This window comes from Homalodisca vitripennis, chromosome 7 (genome assembly GCF_021130785.1).
Source record: "Homalodisca vitripennis isolate AUS2020 chromosome 7, UT_GWSS_2.1, whole genome shotgun sequence".
NCBI lineage: Eukaryota > Metazoa > Arthropoda > Insecta > Hemiptera > Cicadellidae > Homalodisca > Homalodisca vitripennis.
In genome coordinates this window covers 120,574,284-120,597,633 of record NC_060213.1, presented here as the reverse complement: position 1 = coordinate 120,597,633, position 23,350 = coordinate 120,574,284, and the positions used below count along the sequence as shown (strand labels likewise).

At 33.3% G+C, this 23,350-nt stretch overlaps 1 protein-coding gene across 1 annotated transcript in view; it reads right to left on the bottom strand.

Moving 5' to 3' along the window:
* LOC124366242 (metabotropic glutamate receptor 2-like) overlaps window positions 1-2,901 on the bottom strand; it is a 153,711-nt gene extending 150,810 nt beyond the window's left edge. Inside the window, exon 1 of the mRNA XM_046822637.1 lies at window positions 2,787-2,901. The gene's annotated coding sequence lies outside the window, so the exon portion shown is untranslated. The remainder of the gene's footprint in view (window positions 1-2,786) is intronic.
* Window positions 2,902-23,350: the final 20,449 nt, after the last annotated feature.

The following is a 23,350-nucleotide window of genomic DNA, read 5'->3' as shown; positions in this document are numbered from 1 at the left end:
AGAAAAATTTATCGCAAAATGTGGTACTAATCGCTAATCTTGAAAACGGGTTAACCAATTCGGCTCCAATTCGAAAAATATTCGTTGAAATCTGAAGGAAATGTATGAGAAGTGAAAGATTAGAAACTTAACCCGGAATATTCTGTAAAATTGGCAGTGTTTATATTTCAGATACTAAAGAGCCGTTATCAATTTCAGATGAAGTTCGCCAAATAAAGTGAAAAACTTTCTTACATTTAAAATGTATAAAGTATTTTTTCCAGTGCTTGATCGGTAATTTAATGGAGATGGCAAGTTCATATTTAACACTAGATTTCCATAGCGAAGAATTTAAAACGTATAATGCATTAAAAATAAGTCTGAACTTAATGAATAAATCTGTGAATGTTTTATGTAAGCTACTTAAAACTTGTGGGCTTTCTTGATATGATTTTTTGATTTGACATTTTAACAGTGGCTTGAAGGAAAGTAGAGAGAAGAAAATTAACATGTCTCAAAGTTTCATTTGTTTAAGAGAACAGTTTTAAAAACAAAAAAATTCACAACGCAAACCAAAAAAGATTATTTTTCAAAGTTTCGTGAATTTAATAACAATTTACCTCCTATTGTCTTCAGTTCCGGAAGTAGGTAAGAAGTATTTATGACTTGTATCGGAGCAAAAAGGCAGATTCAGCTGTGGCGTTTGAAATATAATGAATTCGAACCAGAAATACTTCTGCTCGTGCAAAACATGATATAAGAGTTAGCTTAAACTTTGATACTCTTACACAAAATGTTGGAATACTGAAATAACACGTACCTCATGTATGCCTACTTAAGTTAGAATATATTAAGTCAAATGTGCGTTTAATTAATTATTTAAGGACTTTGATTTTATATTGCGTGTGAAGCTGCAGGCGATTATTGCTAGTAAAATATTCAAACTAAAAATATACTATTTAAAATATTTTATTCAAACATTTTAGTAATATAAAGATAAATTAAAAGGTGGAAAGAGTGGAATTAAACATACTTAAACTTTTAATATAAATGATTTATACTCGAAATTATACTATGTCAAAATCTTATAATATGTCAATTGACTACTTATTGGATTTAACCAGCTTTAGCAAGATTTCAAAATACTGTGTTGGAGATATACTTGTAATATCTGACTCTTGCGAAAAATGTACTTTCACACTATTGAGAAAGCTAATATTAAGTTATTAGCAACCTTTGCTTTAATAATATTGAAAAGGTGAATCCATTTGTACATGTTGCCTTTTATGATCATCTAAAATGAAACAAGATCAGTTTAGTTTTATCTAATTTACTTTACTTTGTGATTTTAAATGCTATATATTGCTAAAGACTGCTACTTTGGTTTTAAATGTTGTTTATTTTAATGTTAAAAGACAATTATTATGTAAAACATTTATTAGAGGACCGTTATTGAAGGACGCACTACTAGAATGTACAAAGTGGAATTTAATAAATTATTGGATAATATTAAATTATTAGATTTAGAATTTTTCATCCTATTGAAATCCTGAAAACTATAGAGTAGAACGAGTTTTTGTAGTACACTTTTTATATCCGAAGCTCTAACGTAATTTATTTTCTGAAAATTAATTTTTCAAGCTTTGTATGTACGACCACTGCCAGACAACAGATGCAGCAATAAATAAACTAGTAAGCTATAGACAAAAAAGCACATTTATTTAGGAGCGTGTATATAAAAAACGTATACTTGGAAAAATTATACGTTATATTATTAATTTATAGCCGTATTAACTTTGCAGAAATGCTGAAACCGATTAAGACCCAGTTGATCCGAATTGCTACAAAATATATACTGTAAACACCGCTGCATTTTTATTTCTAATTCTAGCTTTGTTTATAACTATACCATTTAAGTCCTAATATATTAGTAAAAATACTTAGACATTTTGCGCTTTTGTTATAATTTAATTGAATTTTTAAACATAGCAGTTTTATTAATGATTTTTAAAGCAGTTTTGCAGCTAAGCCTGAGCAGTCCCTTGTTACAATTTGAGAGGGGAAATAGTTTTGCTACTTGGTTGTAGTAATTTTAACGTTCTCTGCCTACAAACAACATTTGTTTACTGTCACTATTACCGGTAAAATAATTTTATAATTCATACCTATCACAATTAGTGTAGTTCTTGGTGTTTTAATTTGTCTATATTTTCACAAATACGAGTCATATTGTTTATTAATAAAACGGAACTGTGTGTTTGCGTTAGCGCAAAATCGATTGGAAACCAAAGATTTCACTCATCACCGTTTTACGTAGAAATTTCGTTCTTTTATTATAACACATAGCAATGAAACATTTCCTTTATTATGCTATCTTTCCAATACAAATATAACAATAAGAACAAAGAAATGTTTAAACAATTTCAAAAATATGTTTTTGAAAGTTTTAATGTAGTAAGCTGTTTAATAATCTTGACAGATTGTTAAGGTAATAGGATTGTTTCCGAATATTTGCAAAACATATCTGTAATAGGTATTACTGACCTTTTTGTATCACTGAACGGTGGCAAAAGTCCAGAATATCACATTTCCTTTAACCTATGTAAGTTAATCAAGAAGTCGTTTATAACTATATTACGAAAAGCGTACCCTTAAAACCTGAAGAGGTCGTGTTTATGAAATTCAAGGAACGATAATATGTGTTTGTTACCAGGTAGGACACTCCCAGTCATAATTAAAACTAATAAAGGGCGTGACTCCATTGCGATAGTAACACATTCTACAAACATACATTGAGAAAGTATTACCTGGGACCAGCCACAGGTGGGCAGGACCACTCCTGAACGATATACACTGACGTAGAGAGGCGGTCAGAGACACTCGACGCGACAACCACGTACTGGACACGGCGGGAGAGCGCGCGGCAATGTCAGAGAGCCGGGGTAGTTACAGGGGTGGTTGTGGGGGCGGGGGCGCGGTGGGTCGCGGCGCCCATCCATTCAAGCCTACACCACCTGCCTCGTCCATTCTTGCGTCCGGGTCCGGGTACGATATTTCACCCGTTAACAGGGTACACGTTCCGTTGTAAATCAACTTTCATTTTTAAAACATTTTCCTACCTCTAAATAAATTCTACTGTCTGTATTTACAATAGGAGGTCTTCAATATAAACACATGGACTTTGTGTGCAATATATGAATAGCAAAAAATTAAAAAAGTAAATAAGCCCTCAATAATTTTGTCAATAGTTCTTAAAGTCTGTTGTTTGTGTTGTTAGCATCGTGTGCTCTGAGGGGCCAGATAAATATAGATAAACTAGGAGTTACCCACGGTTTCTCACGCAGTTTTGTAGGTTTTGCACATGTATAACCCCTTCTGGTCCGAGTGAATTGGATTTCCGAAGCCAATATTAATTTTGCCTTCTTGCCACGAACAAGAAACTGTGTTAAAAGCGTATATTTATTGCCATTGTCTTAGTATTTTCTCAATAGCAGATTATGCCTTTTTCTAGTTAAAAATACTATATAACCTACATAAACAATCCTGAGAAGACTACTTATGTCAAAAGACACCTAATATAGGTTTATAAAACTATTTAAAGGGAAAGTAAAATTTAGACTATTAATTTTGTCTTTAATATCTGCACTGTTAGCAGTTACCCGCTGATTTGCACGCAATTTAGTAGGCATTATACGTGTACAACCACTTGTGGTTCTATTCAATTATATTTCCGACACCAATGTAGGGTTTTCCTTGTTGCCACGATCAAGAAAAAATGTCAAAAAGTATATATTTATGGCCTTGTAATTTACTAAGTTCATCGCATTTTTGTTCCATAGTTAATTTAGCGTAGTTGGTATAAAATCACACAAATCAGAGAAGCCTACTTCTGTCAATAGAAAATAAAGATGGGTTTTTTACCAGCCTTAACGCTTATAGTAAAAGTTAGATTGCAATTTTGGATTTTACATCTAATAAATAAAATTTTCTAAAAATGTACAGTTGAAAGTACATTAACGATTACAATAGTTAATTTTTTGGTTCTTTATAAAGTCAAACACATTTATAATACTTTGGAATATTAATTAGATCTGAAATCGGTTATTTATTTCAAAGTTAAAGCCCAGCAAACATTCATCTAGCATAGTTCTAGCAGACTGCTTCAGTCTTCGGAGTAAAATTCCAACCATATTATGTCTAAGGTAGATGAATAGTTACATTCAAAAAACGGCATAAAAACGAATGGTTAATCATTAATGAAGCTATGCAATATAAACCTAAACAAATTGAAAATAGTGATTATATAAATTAGTTATATGTTTGAGCTGTCATAAAACAATGTTTACTGAGAACAGCGTTTTATATTTAACAAGCTCTTGCAATTAATATTTCGCAACTTTACAGACAAAGATTGTATTTGTCACTGTTTTATTGATCAGTAACCTGGATGGTGTTTCGAAATAATAATAGTCCTATATTCATCCCAATTACCCTAAAAATGTACCTCTAAAATTCAGTACAATCAATTGAACAGGTTACGCGTGAAAGCAAAACAAAGAAAAATAAGGACCTTTCCCGTTTAAAATATTATCAGGATATTTTTGAATTGAAGACAACTACGCAATTTAAAACATTATCAGTACAGATTACAAAGAACATTATGGCATTAGTATTATTGGTAAAATATTTCTAATGTGTTACTGAAAAGGATTATAATAAGAATGCTGTTTGTATATAACGTAAAAATGGATTTTGCAGATGAAAATACAGGGTTTTCATCACAAAATCTACAAAAATAATATTTTTACTCACAAAATCTTAAAGGTTTTATGTTATTACAAATGTTCTATATGTCCACCAGCAGCAGCACGAACAACATCCAGACGATAGCTAAATTCCTCATAAACCTTACACAATGTATCTGCGTTCACAGACATTATTGCGACAGTTATTCTATTCTTTAGTTCTTCGATGTCATGAGTTAGAGGGGGAACAAACACTTTTTCCTTCACATATCCCCACAAGAAAAAGTCGCATGGGGTCAAGTCTGGTGATCTTGGAGGCCAAGAATGAAGGGCATTGTCTCGAGGTCCCATGCGCCCTATCCAGCGGTGGGGCAGAGTGTTGTTGTTGAGAAGCTGCCGAACATTGTTGTGCCAGTGAGGCGGAGCTCCATCCTGTTGGAAAATGAACCTAAAACTTTAAGATTTTGTGAGTATTTTGCAATAAATATTATTTTTGTAGTACATTTTTAGCAATAGATATTGAGTTTTAAAATCAGGTCATTCATTTTGATACACGCTGTATAATAATACTTTTAAACGTAATCCCGGGTTATACATTTCTAACAGAACAGTTAAATCAATAAACAATGATATACTGAATGTTTACGCCAACTTTTTATTCCAACTAGCTGGTATATTGAAAATGGATTTTCTATAAATACAACCACTGTAGTGATTCAATGTGTACTTTCAACATGTGTCATATAACATGAAATTCAGACTATTCACCAATACATTTATTATAGAGATTTTTTCTACTTTAGAGGCCAGTGGGAAGTAAATAGTTGTAATTTGGTTTATTAACATGTAACTGGATTTAAGTTTATATGCAAAATTACATCAGCTCTATCGTGTAATGAAAAGTGTAACAGTTTATGCAATGTTTATTTACTTAATGAACATACTAACATATAGAGGGTTTGCAAGCTAATACTAGGAATTTAAAATCAATTTGTACTGGTGTGATTATTTAAATTTATATAATCTACCCAACTCATCGCTGGTTTTAATTCCACACTAGTTTATATAACTATTTAAACAAAATTCATTTTTCTATTCACTTATTTTTTAATTTTTAAAAAATAAACTCTATTAAACAATAACAATTTTATTATAATCAGCCGAGTACAGCATACAGAGAAAAGTGTTTATTTATTTTTAAAACTTCTATGTTAAAATGAATAGTATTTACTCCTAAGTTTTTAAATATACTATCTATTTATCCATTTTAATCAAGAACTAGTCTGTTATATAAAATATTAATAAATTTCCATAAAACTCATTAAGCCCAATTAAAGCATTAATGTTAGCCAAATCGAACTGTTGGTAGAGTTGGATGTAATTATACAGCCATAACGCCATTATCGAGACTTGAGGTTAATATAAAGCAGTGACGCCACTATTGAAATTTGATGTCACTATTTACTAGCCGTGACTCCTCTATCGAGTGTTGTTATTAATATAAAGGTGTGACGCCACTATCAAGATTTGATGTTACTATAAATCCGTGATACCACGATCGAGACTTAATGTTACTATAAAGGCGTGACGCCACTATCGAGATTTAATGTTACTATAAAGCCGTGACGCCACTATCGACATTTTGTGTTACTATAAAGCCGTGACGCCACTATCGACATTTTGAGTTACTATAAAGACTTGGCGCTACTATCGAGACTTAATGTTACTATACAACCATGACGCCACTATACAGACTCTACATACACAAAGATATGATAGGAAATTCTAGTCCGACAGCTTCGAAATTTAGACTACAAAACCTTATGTGAACTATTTACTCATAGTTTATTACCTTATAGGAATTATTAGGGATAACATAACCACTAATTCTGACACGACGGATATTTACACAGACTGTTGTTAGTCTCATTGAAATCTAGTAATCTTTCATGTAGCAGTAATTGTAAAGTACATTTGATCTTAGAAACTTGTAATATTAGTGCTTCCAGATCATTATTAATGACAGGTGACATAATGCAATCCATGCTTTTATGCTAGAAGAAATAACGTGGTCAACCAAGAGAAGCTTGGGACAATAGCAATAATCACGGCCTCCTCTTGATCTTAAGGAAAGTAAAGTTTGAGGATAGGGAAATGGTGATGGGAGAGGATAGGGTTGGTATACGCTACACTGGATGAATGGATCAAACATATGATAAATGATTCTTGCTACAAGTTTACTTCTAAACAACTTAAAACCATTAACCATCAGTCATGTACTTGTGAATAAAACATGTTGTAATACGTGTAAAAATATCCTGCAGCATTTCATTTTATCAGGAGTATCTGAATGCAATCCAATCTTCTATTAATTTGAAAATCAAAATACACTTGTTTATAAAATTTTATCAAATAGGCAAAGCAAGAACGTAGGCAGGAAAAAATTTTGAGGTAGTCCAACTGATACTTTCCCGTAGTGGACAGAAAGGAAGGCCCCGTTTTGTTCCTTAAAAATTTCTTGACCCATTTATTTGTTTAGACGATCTTTAAGTAGTACATGTCAGTAATACTTAATTATGTAAGTAATAATGATCGATTACTGAAAAAGTAATTAAAACTTGGGGTGGAGGGGTCTGGTCACCTTTGATTAGACCCCCTCGATGGCTACGTCCTTGTGGCGAAAATATCATTACCTCTAAGACCACTTCTATTCTCTTGAGGGTTTGCTAAAAGGATGTTACACATATTTTGGAATTAATTTATTTATAATTTACCTCATATCCTGTAAAGACTTGTTTTAACAGGTGTTAACAAATAAAAATGTGTTGTCTTGACTTAAAAGGGCACTCTTAAATTTTACAAAAACCTTGGTTTGTAAAATTTATAAAGCAAATAGCTGACCTAAACTAGCGATTAAACATGGTATTTTTTACATTTCATAGCAGTGTTTTAGGTGTGAAATATTGAAATTGGCCATGAAAAATCTTAAATAATTTTTTGAGGTTTTTAATTGGACGTCAACATGTATGTTGTTTTGTGGATTATTTACGCCTTGGTTAACATGAGCTTCTTACCCATCGCAACACAATGTTTCACATCCAAGTAGCAGAAAGGTGAGTTGTGAGACAGGAAGAGATCTCAACTTCTGAAAAACTTTTGCTAAATCTTTCCTTCACCATCAAATGTAGAATCTAAAAGATCAACGTTATCAAGTTCAAATGCATAACAACACGCAATAACTTGCTATAGCGCTTACAGAATGCAATATTATGTAATGTTTCACAATACATAGTTTTTTGATGTAAGATAAACCATTTACATAGTACAAATATAAATCTGTGGAAAACAAAGTTTGGTTGTTTTTAAACTTTCTATCAAGAAATATGCCGCCGTCAGGGGAGTAGAAGTCTACAATAATGACCCGTGAAGCATCTTGGTCATCTTAGTTCTTATTCTTACACGTCCAGTGCCATAATGGCATGCAACTTTTATAGTTTTATGGTTCACATCGCATAACATAATTAAATTCTTGAAATATTCTGGCCTTGCTGTGGAGTGCCATGTCAGTCAACATATTAAATAGCGCTCAGTAAAATATCTTTAGTGGAGAACACGTATACTGTTAATTATTTTCATTATGTATAATACATATATTTCGCAACCCTGTTACTCTTTACTAGTTAGTGGTATTTTATCCGATGTTCTTGGAACTAACTTCTTTGCGAAATAATAACACAACTGGGACGCGTAGTAATTTTGTTCCTCTTTTGCTCTTGAAATTTGTAACCGTTCGAGAGCTCATCAATCACCACCAAGCGCGCCTTATGTAAGTAAAACTTAGTCTTTTTATTAAAAAGTACTAATATTAACTATTAAAAATTTTCATGCTTTTGAATTTTGAATTTGTTATAAGGAAAATGTTTAGTAGTAAGGTAACTTATCCAAGATGATATTTTATTTGTAAAATAATACAGATAGAAGTTGTGATTTCCTTCTGGCGAGACAACGTTGTCGTGATTATATATTTTCAGGTTAATCCGTTTGCGATTTTGTTTTAGACGAGATCTTGAGTCCTGAACGATTTTTCTTCGAGGACTCCCTTCATTCATTTTGAGACTGCAGCTGCAATGTCAAGTTAAAATGATAAATCTTCGATATTTGAATTAAAATCAACGTGATGGGAAGTATTTTTAAAGTTTATTTAATTAAGTGATTAGGTTCCAAATAACATAAGAGTTACTGAGCCCACCTCCCAGATATAATTTTAATGTATTATTAATTGCTCTATTTTAGCAGCAACTTTACAGGTCATAATTTTATTTTAACACCTAAAAGTGGTGCTTGTAGGTTTTATTTGCCAAAATTATACTTTTCAATGCCCAGTATTTATTACTAAGACCTCATATTTCTCCTTCCACATGTGTTTCATCCATGCGGTTCATATTTTTGTAGCCTTTCATTTATTCAATTATCCTCTAAATATCCCAACTGGTAATCCAATGTCATAGGTAATTATTGTCACGCTCGTTACTGTGCAACAAGCAAATGTACACTCAATTAAATATCATTAGTGATGAAAACTCAAAGTCTTTACCGTATTCAATAACGATCTGACTATTACAGCTGGTAATGAAATGTCATGGCTAATTTTACCCGTAAAATAACGAGCTATAATAGTAAATACAGTGTTACTGTGTGCTTTTTATGTGATATAACTTAGGTGGTGAATACCAACACCGATAGTGTATTTAATTTGGCTCAAAATAATGCACATAGCAATGCAATTGTATAGCCAATTCCTGTTAAGCTCGTTACTGTGTATTAGGCAAATAGGCACTTAGTTAAATATCATTGGTGGTGAATACCCAAAGCATTTACCTTATTCAATTAGGGTCTGATCAGTGCACCTGATAATGCAATTATAGAGCTAACTATTGTTACAGTCGCTACTGAGCATTAAGTAAGTATTCACTCAGTACAATATCGTTGGTGGTGAATAATCAAGGTTTTACCGAATGTAATTAGAGTCAGAGTAGTGCACCTGGTAATGCAATTAATTGTAAAGCTAATTATTGTTACACTCGTTAGTGTGCATGAAGTAGATAGAAGTTCAATGAAATATCATTGGTAGTGAATACTCAAACCGTTTACAGTATTCAATTAGGGTTTGAGTAGTGCGCCTGGTAATGCAATTAATTGTATAGCTAAATATTGTTAAGCTCGTAACTGTGCATTAAGCAAATCGGCGTTTAGTTAAATAGCATTAGTGGTGAATACTCCTTATTCATATATAGCCTTCACCTTATTCAATTAGGGTCTGAGTAGTGCCCCTGGTAATGAAATGGTATAGCTAATTATTGTTACAATCGCTACTGTGCATTAAGAAAATATTCACTCAGTTCAATATCGTTGATGGTGAATAATCAAGGTTTTACCGAATTCAATAATTATTAGTGTTAGAGTAATGCACCTGGTAATGCAATTGTATAGCTAATTATTGTTAAGCTCGTTACTGTGCATTAAGCAAATAGGTGCCTAATTAAATATCATTAGTAGTAAATACTCAAAGATAATACAATAATAAATTAGGGGGTGAGTAGCGCACCTGGTAGTTCTACTATATAGCTAATCACTGTTACGCACGGTACTATGCATTAACGAAATATTCAATGAGTTAAATATCATTGGTGGTGAATACTCAAAGATAGTACAATAATAAATTAGGGGTGTGTAGTAGCGCACCTGGTAGTTCTACTATATAGCTAATCACTGTTACGCACGCCACTATGCATTAACGAAATATTCAATGAGTTAAATATCATTGGTGGTGAATACTCAAAGATAGTACAATAATAAATTAGGGGGTGAGTAGCGCACCTGGTAGTTCTACTATATAGCTAATCACGGTTACGCACGCCACTATGCATTAACGAAATATTCAATGAGTTAAATATCATTGGTGGTGAATACTCAAAGATAGTACAATAATAAATTAGGGGGTGAGTAGCGCACCTGGTAGTTCTACTATATAGCTAATCACTGTTACGCACGCCACTATGCATTAATGAAATATTCAATGAGTTAAATATCATTGGTGGTGAATACTCTAAGCTATAACCGTATTAAATTACTGTGTAAGTATATGCATTAAGTAAATAGGCGTTTAGTTACATATTACACGTGGTGAATGCTCAAAACTTTACCGTATTCAATTAGCCTTTAATTGATTCAACTATCCTCTGTGTAGAGTACCTAGTAATGCAATATCATGGCTAATCATACACGTAATTATACACTTCGCACAACCCTAGCGTCAGACCTCATAACTAACTGAAATAGTCCCATTTACCTCAGTAACCTCGTCGATATGAATTATTTATTTCCTGTGTAATTAATACAATTAAAGGTGATTTTACAATAACGCCTACTAAAATCCTTCATGGAAGTCGAAAGTAAAATCGTTGTGGGGATATCCTCCGTATAGTTAGGCTACGTAAAGACTCAGCCAAATTTCATAAAGAAACCTGCCCATCATTAAACACGACGTTGCATAAGTACAAAGGATGTTACATGTAAAATTCCAAGTCCAGAGCTTATATTGTTCATATGCTAACATATGATAAACACACATTCAGATACCAGAACTATAGTGATAGTTAAGCAAAATGTTTTTTTTTGTTTCATAAACGTATTATATCAAATATTATTTCCTAATAATAATCCGATAATCTTCTTAAATCATCCAATGTCAAAAAATAAATTTAATCAAAAAGTATTACTTTGTATTACTGCAGTAACATTAATGGTTTAACTCTGTTGTTATGTAAGATTTAGTTGTTAGTGTTTTTTGAATGACGTATACTGTTTGAACTTGCTATCTATACGAGGTTATGTGTAAGAAAAGAACAATGTAGTTCATATTTCACCTGGTAAAACATAGAGTTAAATTATTTATTGAAATTAAAATCTTCAAGCACATTATTGCCAGTGCCGGTACTGTACATCACACAAATACTCTCAGGAAATTGCCATACGTACGCCATATTGTACGTTAAAGAACCCTCTGTGTAGTTCTACCGGTGTTGACATGCCACAGCCAGTTATTTTCATTCTCGTTTATGTACATCCAACAAATATATCCCATTGGCGCTGCTTTTAGAATGCCTATATCTAACAAGATTCTGAGTTGATCAATTGGTGTTGAAATCTCGAAGCAAATTATTGTCGCTTTCGCTACTGTACGAGCACACAAATACTCTCTGATAAGTGTTATTGGTGGTGACGTTAGAGAACCAATACATGCTCTGCATAGTTTAAATGGTGTTGAATTCTTAAAGCTAGTTACCGTAATGCTGGCTACAACTCAATATCTTTTAAATGTCAACCATTAAGCTGATAACTATTAGTTCTAAGGCGTTATACATAAGTATGCTTATTAATATTTATCTTTCTTCTAGCAACCCTCTGAGAGAGGCCTTTTTGTCGTAATGAGCTGAATCCGTTATAACATAAATCATGAAGGATTAATCTCATTAATATGTTATTCTTCAATCAAATTGAATAGCAGTTAACCGCGGTTTTGCAGCAATTTAGTAGGTTTGAGAAACTTTCGTAGGTTCGCAGAAGGTAAATTATATTTTCCTTCGAGTTCGAGTAAATTATATTTTCGATGCCAATATTGAGTTTGCCTTCTTCTCACGATCAGGAAAATATGTTTATTTATGATCATTTTAATTGACTACGATCCTAGTATTTTTTTGTTTCAAAGCTGATTTAGCCTCTCTCTCGATGACGAATAACAAATATATATGTTTCTCAGAGATTTACACACACACACACACACACACACACACACACACACACACACACACACACACACACACACACACACACACACACACACAAATATATACTTTTGTCAAAAGCTATATATTTCATAAGTCTTAAATTAAGACTTAGAGGCGGTAGCTGCTAGAAGGGCCTATCTCAAAAAATCATGTTTTGAGAAAACTGCATTTAAATGTTTACTATTGGATAAAAGCCATTTATTTTGATAATTTATTCACTTATTATATTTTTTTATTTTACAAACAGATTTCTTTTTTATATTTCCACAGTGTAATTGAGTTTAATTACTTTTATTAACCCTACTACCAGCAGTAATAAATTACATTACACTCAGTTTTCTTATCCTGTAATGTCATGCAACTACTCAAGTATGAATCTTGACCACTTTTACCCAAATGATTTCCGTAAAATTGGTTAAAAATGTCAAGTTGTTCATCAAATGAGAACTTTTTGTAGCACTCATCCCTTTTGCAACAAGATTGAACTGTATTATTAATAGTATAGGAGCTAGCAACGTTTTCGAGAGAGAATTTCAGGTCAGCTGAAATTTTGATATGCTGTCTTTCTGATAGACTGACGCCATGTTGTCCATTTGCCGAAGCGCTCCAGGATTTTTACCTGTGCAGGTAAGATGCGCATTAAAACGCAACCACTACCGCCAGCCAGATAGCCCGGACTCCAACCGAAAGAGCAAGAAAAAACAGCATATCAAAATTTCAGCTGACCTGAAATTCTTGTTTTAGAAACGTTCCTAGCTCCCGTACTATAACTTTCGGAGGAACATCTTTTCCCGAAGTGGAAGTATAACCTAGGCCCGACTGCCGCTTTTGTTTCCGAACATTACGGCCCCACTGTTCAGTGCTAACTACTTTTCTCTTTACACCTTTTGAGTTAGATTTCAAAAGAAGTTCACCACTTATTTCTTCTGTATCTAACAACAATCTAAATAAAACACTCAAATACTACTTGTAAGCTACACAATCACAATACAAAACAACAAGAAGTGAGGTTATATTGTACAGCAGAAAACAAAAACACACAGCCAGCTGATGCCACCATTTGTCTATGCTAGAAGGGCCTCTCGACACATAGACGTTTAAATAGGTTTATCTTGACAACAAAGAGGAATATTTGAATGAGTGAGATGGAGGTTATACTTAAACATATGGAGAAAAAATATAAGCGATCTCCGCAAAAAGGGCCCATCTCGAGATAGGCCCTTCTAGCAGCTACCGCCTCTAAAATGTATAGTACAAGTTAAACTACGTCAGGATTTGCTGTCCTAAAGGAAGAAACTGAAACCCGACTGGGATACAGACCTCTGCGTATACTCGAAAAGGCAGTAAAACTACTCGGCTATTGAAGCCGAGGATCATCGAAGCGATTGATAGGGGCAGTGCTTTCTGGCCGTCAAAACGGTTTTCGAGCAGGGTGCTTCACCATCGGGGCAGTGGCGCTGGTTTTGGATGCCTTCGGGGTAGTTTTTCGTGGGAAACGCATTAAACTAAGCCGAGTAGATGATATGCTGACCACCCTGCGAGACGATTTAAACGTTGCTGCATACCTCATAAGAATGCTTAACAGCTATCTCAAGGATACACAGCTGACCTTTCCAACTGCTGACGTGCCGCGTTAGAGGAAGATCACGGCAAGAGCTGGTCAAGGTGATACGCGGACAATATTGCCGCCGTCATCACTGCGTGGGAGGATCTTCGATAGGGCACTATGGCTGGTCGACCGAGTCATGCTGCAAGTGCTGGCCTGGATTGGTGAGTAAGGTGTGACTCTGGCACAAAGAGCTCTGTGTAGTATCACGATGTGACACTTGATGTGAATATAACATTCTAGAACATCCCCCTGGAATGTAATCACTTCCTCCTGGAATGGATCGAAGAAAATAAGTGTCTTTGAATGTGACTAATTCTGAGGATATTACCTTTTATTAGAAGCACAATACTGTTGTAAATGATTGTTTACACTAATAACATTTTCTTCATACAATATTTGTTGGTATATACAAACTTATATACACACAAAACAGGGTATAAAACACGTATATATGATAAAAATAAAGATATTTATGTAATAACTTAAATTCCGAAATATTTTCACTGCAGTGTCTTTCAAGTTTCTCCTGTTAGAAAACTCCCAGGGTAGCATAAAGTGTCATTTCCTAGTCTAGACAAAGATATGGCATAATACTATGGGGATTTAGAGGTATCCAGACCATCAATCGACAATATGTTCTACATAAGAGAGCTTTGCCAAATTTCTGGGCTCGTGAATCGTGGGACAGTTTTATGGAACACTTTCGGACATTATTACTCTACCTTGCATATTGGATTTTGTTTAAACAAATTGTGATCTTTTCCATAATCCTAATCATAGTTATAATGCAAGAAATAAACTAAACACAGATTGATTTAAACTTAATATTTTCAAAAATTCAGTTAATTACTTGATTTTGAACGTCTGCAACATTGTTACAGTATTAAACCAGCACCAATGTAGGGTGATACGCCACGTGGCTGGAAAGGTTTATTATCGTATCACGAAACCGACAATCCAGATGCAAAAATTTAATTATGTCCAAAATGTACCACTTTACATGTAATTCAAACAATTACAACGCAATGACAAATCTTATATATATAAAAAATCTTGAGTCACGATGTATGTTGCCAATAAACTCCAAAACGACTGAACCAATTTCAATCAAATTTCACATGTATCCGTAATTTAGTCTAACTTAGAAGATAGGATAGTTATTATCTGAATTATTCGCTTATGTCGTGAATATAAACGAATAAAATGAAGAAAAGTTTTCAAAGCGCCTGCACATTATAACCTGCAATTACGAGATAGATACGTATATTAAACAGTGAAACACTATTTGAAGGCGCTAAGTTATGATTTATAATTGTCTAAACTAAATTTTTGGTTGAACTTAAAGGTTGAGTGGTAGACCACTTTGTAATAAAATACATTATGCATGTACAATACATTTTTGACATATTTTCTTGATCGTGACATCAAGGTAAAATTATACTATATATTATATTTCATTATGTTATAGATCTGTTAATTTTTTAAATGTAAAACTAGATATTTACATACACATACAACTAATGCAGTTTGTTCTATTGTGTGAATATACATCTCTGAGAAGTATACGTTTAAATTTGGATTTAAAGTGTAATTCAAAATGATAGGTGAAAGAAAATAGGAGGAGGAGGATGAGGAGTGGTAATTGCTGTTGAGTGCACTATTCCGTGCTGTACGATTTGTTGTCCACGATGAAGACGGGACTTGAAACGAAAATACCAGACTACGTGATACGTTGTAAGAGAAAAAAACTCACTTTCCTGGGTTAATTACATGAAAATTGGATTTAAAACTGTAGGAATAAAGATCAGTTTAAGAGACCCGCCACAGACATAAACGTATGAGGCAATTACAGTTTTAATATAATTCTTCTTCTTCCTTATCTAATGGACTTTATAATTATTAGCATGCATTTAAATCTGAAGGGTCTTATTACAATTCAAAAAAGTGAATTCAGTTCTTGCAATCCTAAAATACTAAATAACCCTAATACCGTTTCCCTAAGATAAATTACCGGCCATGTCCAATGCGCCAACAATGGCAAAATTATTTTGAGGTAACGCGGGTTAGAAAAAACTTATTCGCTCAAGTTTGTCTTGCTCATTGTACAGTATAGCCAAAGAAATGGGTTATTTTAGAGAAGTCTTCTCAGTAAAGACTTTCTTCAGATACCCATGCCGTGCGATTAGCCCACTTCAGTAAGCCTCCAGGTACATAGCCCAGAAATACTTGACAGTATGATATACTTGAGAAATAAAAATGCGTTACTAATTTTCATGTGTTTTTCCACGTCTAGATGCAGTCCCTCAAAGTTTGACATTTGTGTAAGTAAAAGCGGCATGAAAACTCGACTGTTTCATACAGTAATAAGCCAAATGTAATTTTACTATGTTAACTTAAGTTATACAAGTAATCCTCTGAGCGCAATTATTTTTCTATAACGTTATCGAAAAATTCATAATAAGACATTAATTGCTGAGTACAAAATGGCTCCTCGGCATATACAATAACATGTAGAAGACAAATATGTTGGATTCGAAAGGCTGACTTTGCCTTTGAAAAATGTATCTGTTGTGTGTAAAGTTGTAATATTTCCTCCATCAAATGTGTGACAGGCGACAACAATAAATAATTCATCTATTCCTCCCCCGCCGGCCTCAACACCATTACACATCAGTAGGTTTCATTAATTCCACATCATGTGTCATTTCTCGCCGTGTAATTTCACCTGTCATTATTGCTGTCCTTCACATTTCAATTTGTTCGTTACCGGCATATTTTCATATTAATTAGGTGATTTTTTAAGTATTTATTAAACCTTATGGTTATGCTGTTCCATAAAATTTATGCTATGATCGTGAACATGTAGTGAGTATAGAGTAGTTTTCGGGGGGGGGGGGGGGGTACAGAGTCTTATACTAACCGAATGGGACTGTTTATTCACGGAATATGACTCCATCGATAAGATCTCTATATGTAAACATAAATTGTAATGTTGGAGCATTTGAATCACATCCACAGATGTCAAAATAATCATCCAAAAAGCATGAATTTTACAGATATTTGGGAACAATTTGGTTTTTATATCAGGAGTCTTTCCATCTTTCTTCTTTCTTTCTATCAGGATTGTGGAAGTTCCTTAGAGCAGCGTAGCCGCAGATACCAAATACTCTTCCAAGAAAAATGACTTACCTCAAAAATGTTTGGGAGCATTTAGTTTTCATGTCTGTGTTTAGGGTGACTTTCCTGGTCATGTTGAATGCGTCTAGGCCGCAGCGAAGAAGGATAGAGTGAAGACCTTGGGATTTACAAACCGCAGTAGGCTTCAACTATTTTAGAAAAACTTTCACCGTTTGTACCCTTATGGAAACTTACCTTTCATAATATCACCTTGGTATAGGTTCTTGTAATTTAAGTTGTTAACTCATGTTACAGTTTAATATTTAATAATTTTGATTACGAGATGGACATTAGTTGAATATTTAATACACTTCTTAACTCAATACCTATATGTATTTGAATTACACAGAGATGTGATTAGCCCTACATAAAAATGTGTTAACTTCAAAATTTTTTTGAGATAGAGATAGCTCATTCTAAATCGATACATTATTTATCTATTCCAAATCATATTTCTTACTTATCGAATAATTTCCTTCACAATAGTGCCTTACAGCTCCGCCCAATTGTCTTTCCGGGATTTCTTGCCCTTGTAGCAATGCCGGTTCCTAGTTATCTTCCTGGATACGGATTCCAAAACTGATTAGATACATGGTAGTATATTTTATATTTACTCACCAAATAAAAATTAAGCCTGGCATAAAAAATGTGATATTACTAATTTGTTTGTTAGTTTACTACTGGAAATTTATACATCGACAGAATTAGAGAAACATCTATCTTCCTATCCATCCAGCAAGTGAAAGAAGGAGGCTACGTCATCCTGTCCACACATCCTTAGTTATAAAGCTAATGAACTTTCCTAACTGTACATAACAATTACTATAGAAAATTATCACTTAAGTACAAATAGTTTATTTCTTCTATAAGTTTTGTCTCATTGTTTGGCTATAATGAATCTATTACAATCTATTTACAGTAAGGATTAAAAGTTGAATTTTACTTTCCCATTGTTCTCAGAGAGCTTCCCAGTTGGTGCCTGTATAAAATATATTTTTGGGATGTAGGGAATAATGTGCAGATGTTGGGATTTTTCTGTATACGTGGACTTCATTTTGAAAGCTAAGAAACATTTCATTGTTATTCAGGTTTCCAGGTGATGTTACTCTAGCAGCTCACTGAGAAGCTACCACAACTACTAAAGCTTGATTTTCGCTATAATGTGTAGCAAAGGCTTTTGATAGAGAAATAGTAGACACTATTTACTTGAATTCATTTATCATAATATAGATTGGTTATATTTATTTTATAATATAATGACGCCCATTTTTAATTTTTATTAAACAGCGGCTGACTCTATTTGCTGATACTTTACTAACATAACAAACTAATAGAAGCCGCCGTGCTACTGTAGCCTAGAGTAAGTAGCTAAGTACAGCTTGGTTAGTTGATACGACACAATCTGTTGTTGGTTATGTTCATTTCCCTTAGTGCGTGGACAAACTGTTCACGCTTCTTTTGTCCACACACATGTATTAAAAATACTAAGCGAAATTGTTAATAGTTCACTTCGATATCTTCTTCATTATTATAATCATGATTAATTTTTTTATGTAAATGTACCTAAAGATTTAGGATTAAATGTTCCTTTTCCCTAAAAAATACGTATTAAATGGAATTGTTAAAGCTAGGTAGTTTACCCCCCCCCCCCCTAACAGAATTATTCGAAGTAAGTAATAAACAAAGTAATATTAAACTGACAAGTAGGTTTAACTATATTGTGCCATATATATTCACACGATTAATGTGATGGACGGACCGTTGGAATGCTAGAAATGCTAACAATCTATCTTAGTCAGAGAATACTCCAAACACAAAACATGACTCTGCATAATGCTGGAGATTATGTACGGGAAATTGAACACTCCACTTCTTGACTGAAGAGAAGTGTTATATTCCAAGATCGTGCAAAGAATTAAATCCGTAAATTTACTCACAATAATTCAACTCTTTATATAATTTTAGAAATATTGTAAAGAGCTCCAACATGTTAAACAGTTTTAGTTTATATCAAACATTGAAAAGTAGAACCGCAAAGTCACATTATTCACGGATAGGTTAAAATGCCGCCAATCACTGTCTTACCCACCCTCTTTCCTCCTAGAGGTTTTGTATTACCTTTCCTATCAGTTTGATTTATCATCTATTGACTAAGGGTGTCTCTCGTAAGCAATTTCTGTTATAATTTGAGTTCATATTTCCAAACGAAAAACCTTTAGATTAAAAAAACAATTGATAACTATCGTTAAAATAATCATATTATACACTTATTTGTCACACATACACGGCGTGCGCGTCACTCCGGTATGTATGTATTGGATTTAGGAACATATTCACAAGCGTTAATGATTATTTGTAATTATTTCAATATTTAAGATTGTTGCAGATTATTTTTTTAATTTACGCATGTTTCTGACTTTTAATCTTTTCTTGCGCATTGCTCGTTAAGTATTATAATTTTTGCAAATGGTTATTTGTCAAATTTTTCTATCGCTTTGTTGTTATTTATTTTTAACATAGTTTGCTATTTCATTATACAAGTAAAAATTATTACTGTTTTTTAAATTATTAATATTTTTTAAATTATTTAATTTTACTACTGGTGTAATTCCGTTAGAAGAATAAATAAAGAAATCATTGGGTCTCATTCTTCAATTAAATTTGCAGGTACATTACTAAACCTCAGTGGTTTTTAATACATTGTACTAATCATTCCACAAAGTAAACCGTTTTAGATTTCAAAGTTATCACATGAAGCGCTTTGGCAATCTTTACTGATTAGTTAGCTCTAGCTTATCATGTTTTTGCTCCTACCTTTGGACTTACTTGCACACAACTTAAATATATACTTAAATATATACATACTTGGACTTACTTAAATATATAAAAGCTCTGACATTCTATTATGTTCTTTCTAATGCCACGTAACTCACTTGTAACTTATCTCGGAATACCAGAATCTGACGTAGTCAAATTCCCAGGTTCCCATCCCAGATACCCAACTCGTGGAAATAGCGGTACCATCATTCTGTGGCCTTCAGTATTCTTACAGTATCTGTTGCCTTTATTTATCTTTTTCCATTTGGTCTATTGGCATTTTTGCTAGTGGAAATTCTACATTCTGGTGAAAACTCGTCTTTCTACAAGTATATACAATACAAGTGATGTAAAGCGTGTCAACCTCCAGCCTCCTGATGACACAAGAAGTTTTATGCGTGTCGCAAACAGTCAAAAGTCGTTCAAAACTCAGTTAAATAGACGTTTCTCCTCGGGTTTACTCTTGCTTTGCAAGCGGCAGTGCGGACACGTGAGGAGGGGCTGGAGGTAATGGATTGTTCTGTCTTCAGCTGGAGCTGGAGAAGTTCCAAGTTTACTGTTCACAGCACTGGAACTCGTGTTGGTCGATTTCACCACAGTTGCATACATTACTTAATTTAAACCATGACAATATAAGATATTTGTTCTATTCAGTATGTATTAACCCCAATTTAATCTATAACATGATTTTACCTTCTATAATTAAAATTATATCACAAAAGTCTGGTTTATATTTCAGAGAAAAACGTTTTGTTTCATAATAAACAAAGGAAGTGTGGCTTGTATAGTATACCAGGATACTCAACCCTAATGCACACAACTGAAATGTGAACAACGGATAATAATAAATCTTGATTTGAAAAACAAATTTAAACTAACATTACTTATATATTAAGCTAATATATGGGTATTGGCAATTAATTAGCGTCCCGCGTTAATGTTAAGCCTGGGTAAGTATTATTGGATCGTTTTATATAAAGCTTTTAGTAAATCACGCTTTTACCGTGTAGGCCTATATTGCATTTACTGAATTGTTCCACAGTGATCCTCGAGATGAACAATAATAATAGACACATTTGACAGGTTAGCTTCACCTCAGGGATCAGGGTTCAAATAAGGGTTTGGGCGTTTTCCCACTATACACTCTAATCGTGAGAGCCTAGTCTATCCAAAAGTAAATTTGTTTAGAGGAGATCCAAGCATAAAATAACGCAGTTAAATAAGAGTAGTTATATTTTCGAAACCAATTTGTAAGACTAAGAGCTTCTCCATCAATGTATAAGCCCAGAGCTATAGTCATATATGGTTGAAGGCACATTAGGCGCTGTTATACCAATTTATTTCTATATCCTGCTTCATATTCTACACAACCTTATTGGTACGTGCTCTATCAGCTCTAATCTACTTTATAAATGTACATTCCCTGAGCCATCAGCACACAAGGTTAGACGCACATTAAGCGCTCCACATCGTCGTGTATATTTATATCCTCCTTTATATTCTACCTTGTCTCGATGGTACGTGTATTACGTTGATATATCCTATAAAAAGTCCTTGCTGCAATAACGTGTTCTTTTTTTCATTAAAGTGAGAAAAGAAATGTTTAGAAGGTTTATTTCTTTTCACGGTTGAGAATCTATTGACACAATAGTTCAAAAATTGTAACACAGAATAGAACCTTCCTCAACTTACTCTATCGATTTTAAAGTAAAGATTTAGTTAAATTATAAAGTACAGTTTTAGTTTTTATAAAAGATTAAACACATGTTCTTACTTAGTAACATAGCATAACGAAAAGATACATACAAGAAAAATCTAAATCTCAAATTTAAAATCTAGAACGATTTTGTGTCACTTATTGTCAAATCTTGTCAGAAACTCGAGATGTCAATTACAACATTGCAAGTTATAGCCAGTGTTACTTAATATTTACGTTTAATCAAGTTAATTTTATTGATTTCGCATTTGAATATCCTGGTGAACAAAATCTTTCAGATGAGTTAGTCGCTCGTAAATAGTTTTCAAATTATTGACTTTAAGACTGAAACAAGTCTGTGACGGAAGAGTGAGACTGAAACAATACAAAATGAATTCATGTACTGAACTGGCTTCTTTATTTAAACAAAATATTGGTTTCAGAACCAATCAAGCTTTTTAAACTGGCTGCAACTTCAGCAAAACGATGATTTCTATGTTCGTTCACTTTTAGATTATAATAGGATATTTAAACGAACCCACGAAATTATTCCCACTTTTAAAAATGAAAATAATTAATAAGCATAGTTTGAATGTTTTATTTGCTAGTTTTTTACTTTAGTAGCACTGTTTTAATTATTGTCACACAACATATACAAACTTGACCGTCCATAAATAAACTAAACACAAATAATCAGAGATAACAACAATTAATTCTTAATAGGTATAAATAATTAATAATCAAAAAATATTTTACAATTCTCGGGAACAGTCTCTATGGCGACCACTTTTCTTGCTTACCAAGGTGGTTCCGTAGGACTCATAATACTTTCCACCACATTGGTAAAATAATTCATGTCCAAATATCAGCTTGAGAGGTCACTTTTGCTCTCTCTCTTCCAGTCAATCTGAAAAACTATATTAGGTATGCCTCCCCTATACGGTTGCAGACGTTAGTCATACAATCATCGGTCTCCTCGCTGAAGGCTGTCTCAATTTTGTTCGTTATTTCAATCCTTATCCCACATACCGCATTTTCCCACGCTAATTCATGAACTCCCACAAATTAAACTCTAGTACAACTGTTTAAATCCTGCGCTTAAATCTGCAAGTTAGCAACGATTTCCTTTTAAATAAGAACCTTCGCTTTCTAAGACTCATTCTCTTTAATATACTATTAAGTTTTTATAATTCATTTCTTGGTGTGTTCGAATTATTGTCTATTTTTATTAGCGCCAAATTCAAGAACAAGAATTTCCTTTTACACGGGCCTAGACGGTTCACACCTCAATATATACCTTCATCGCTGTGGAAGTCCTCACCCACCAGAACGATACTAAGTTACAGTGTACTGATTGCTTGGGAAACCCCAATTATAATTAAACAAGATTTTAGTTTAAATTCATGTTTTGAAACAAACCTATACGGACTCTACAACTGAATATATTCTGAATAAACAATTGCTTAAATGGAAACAATAA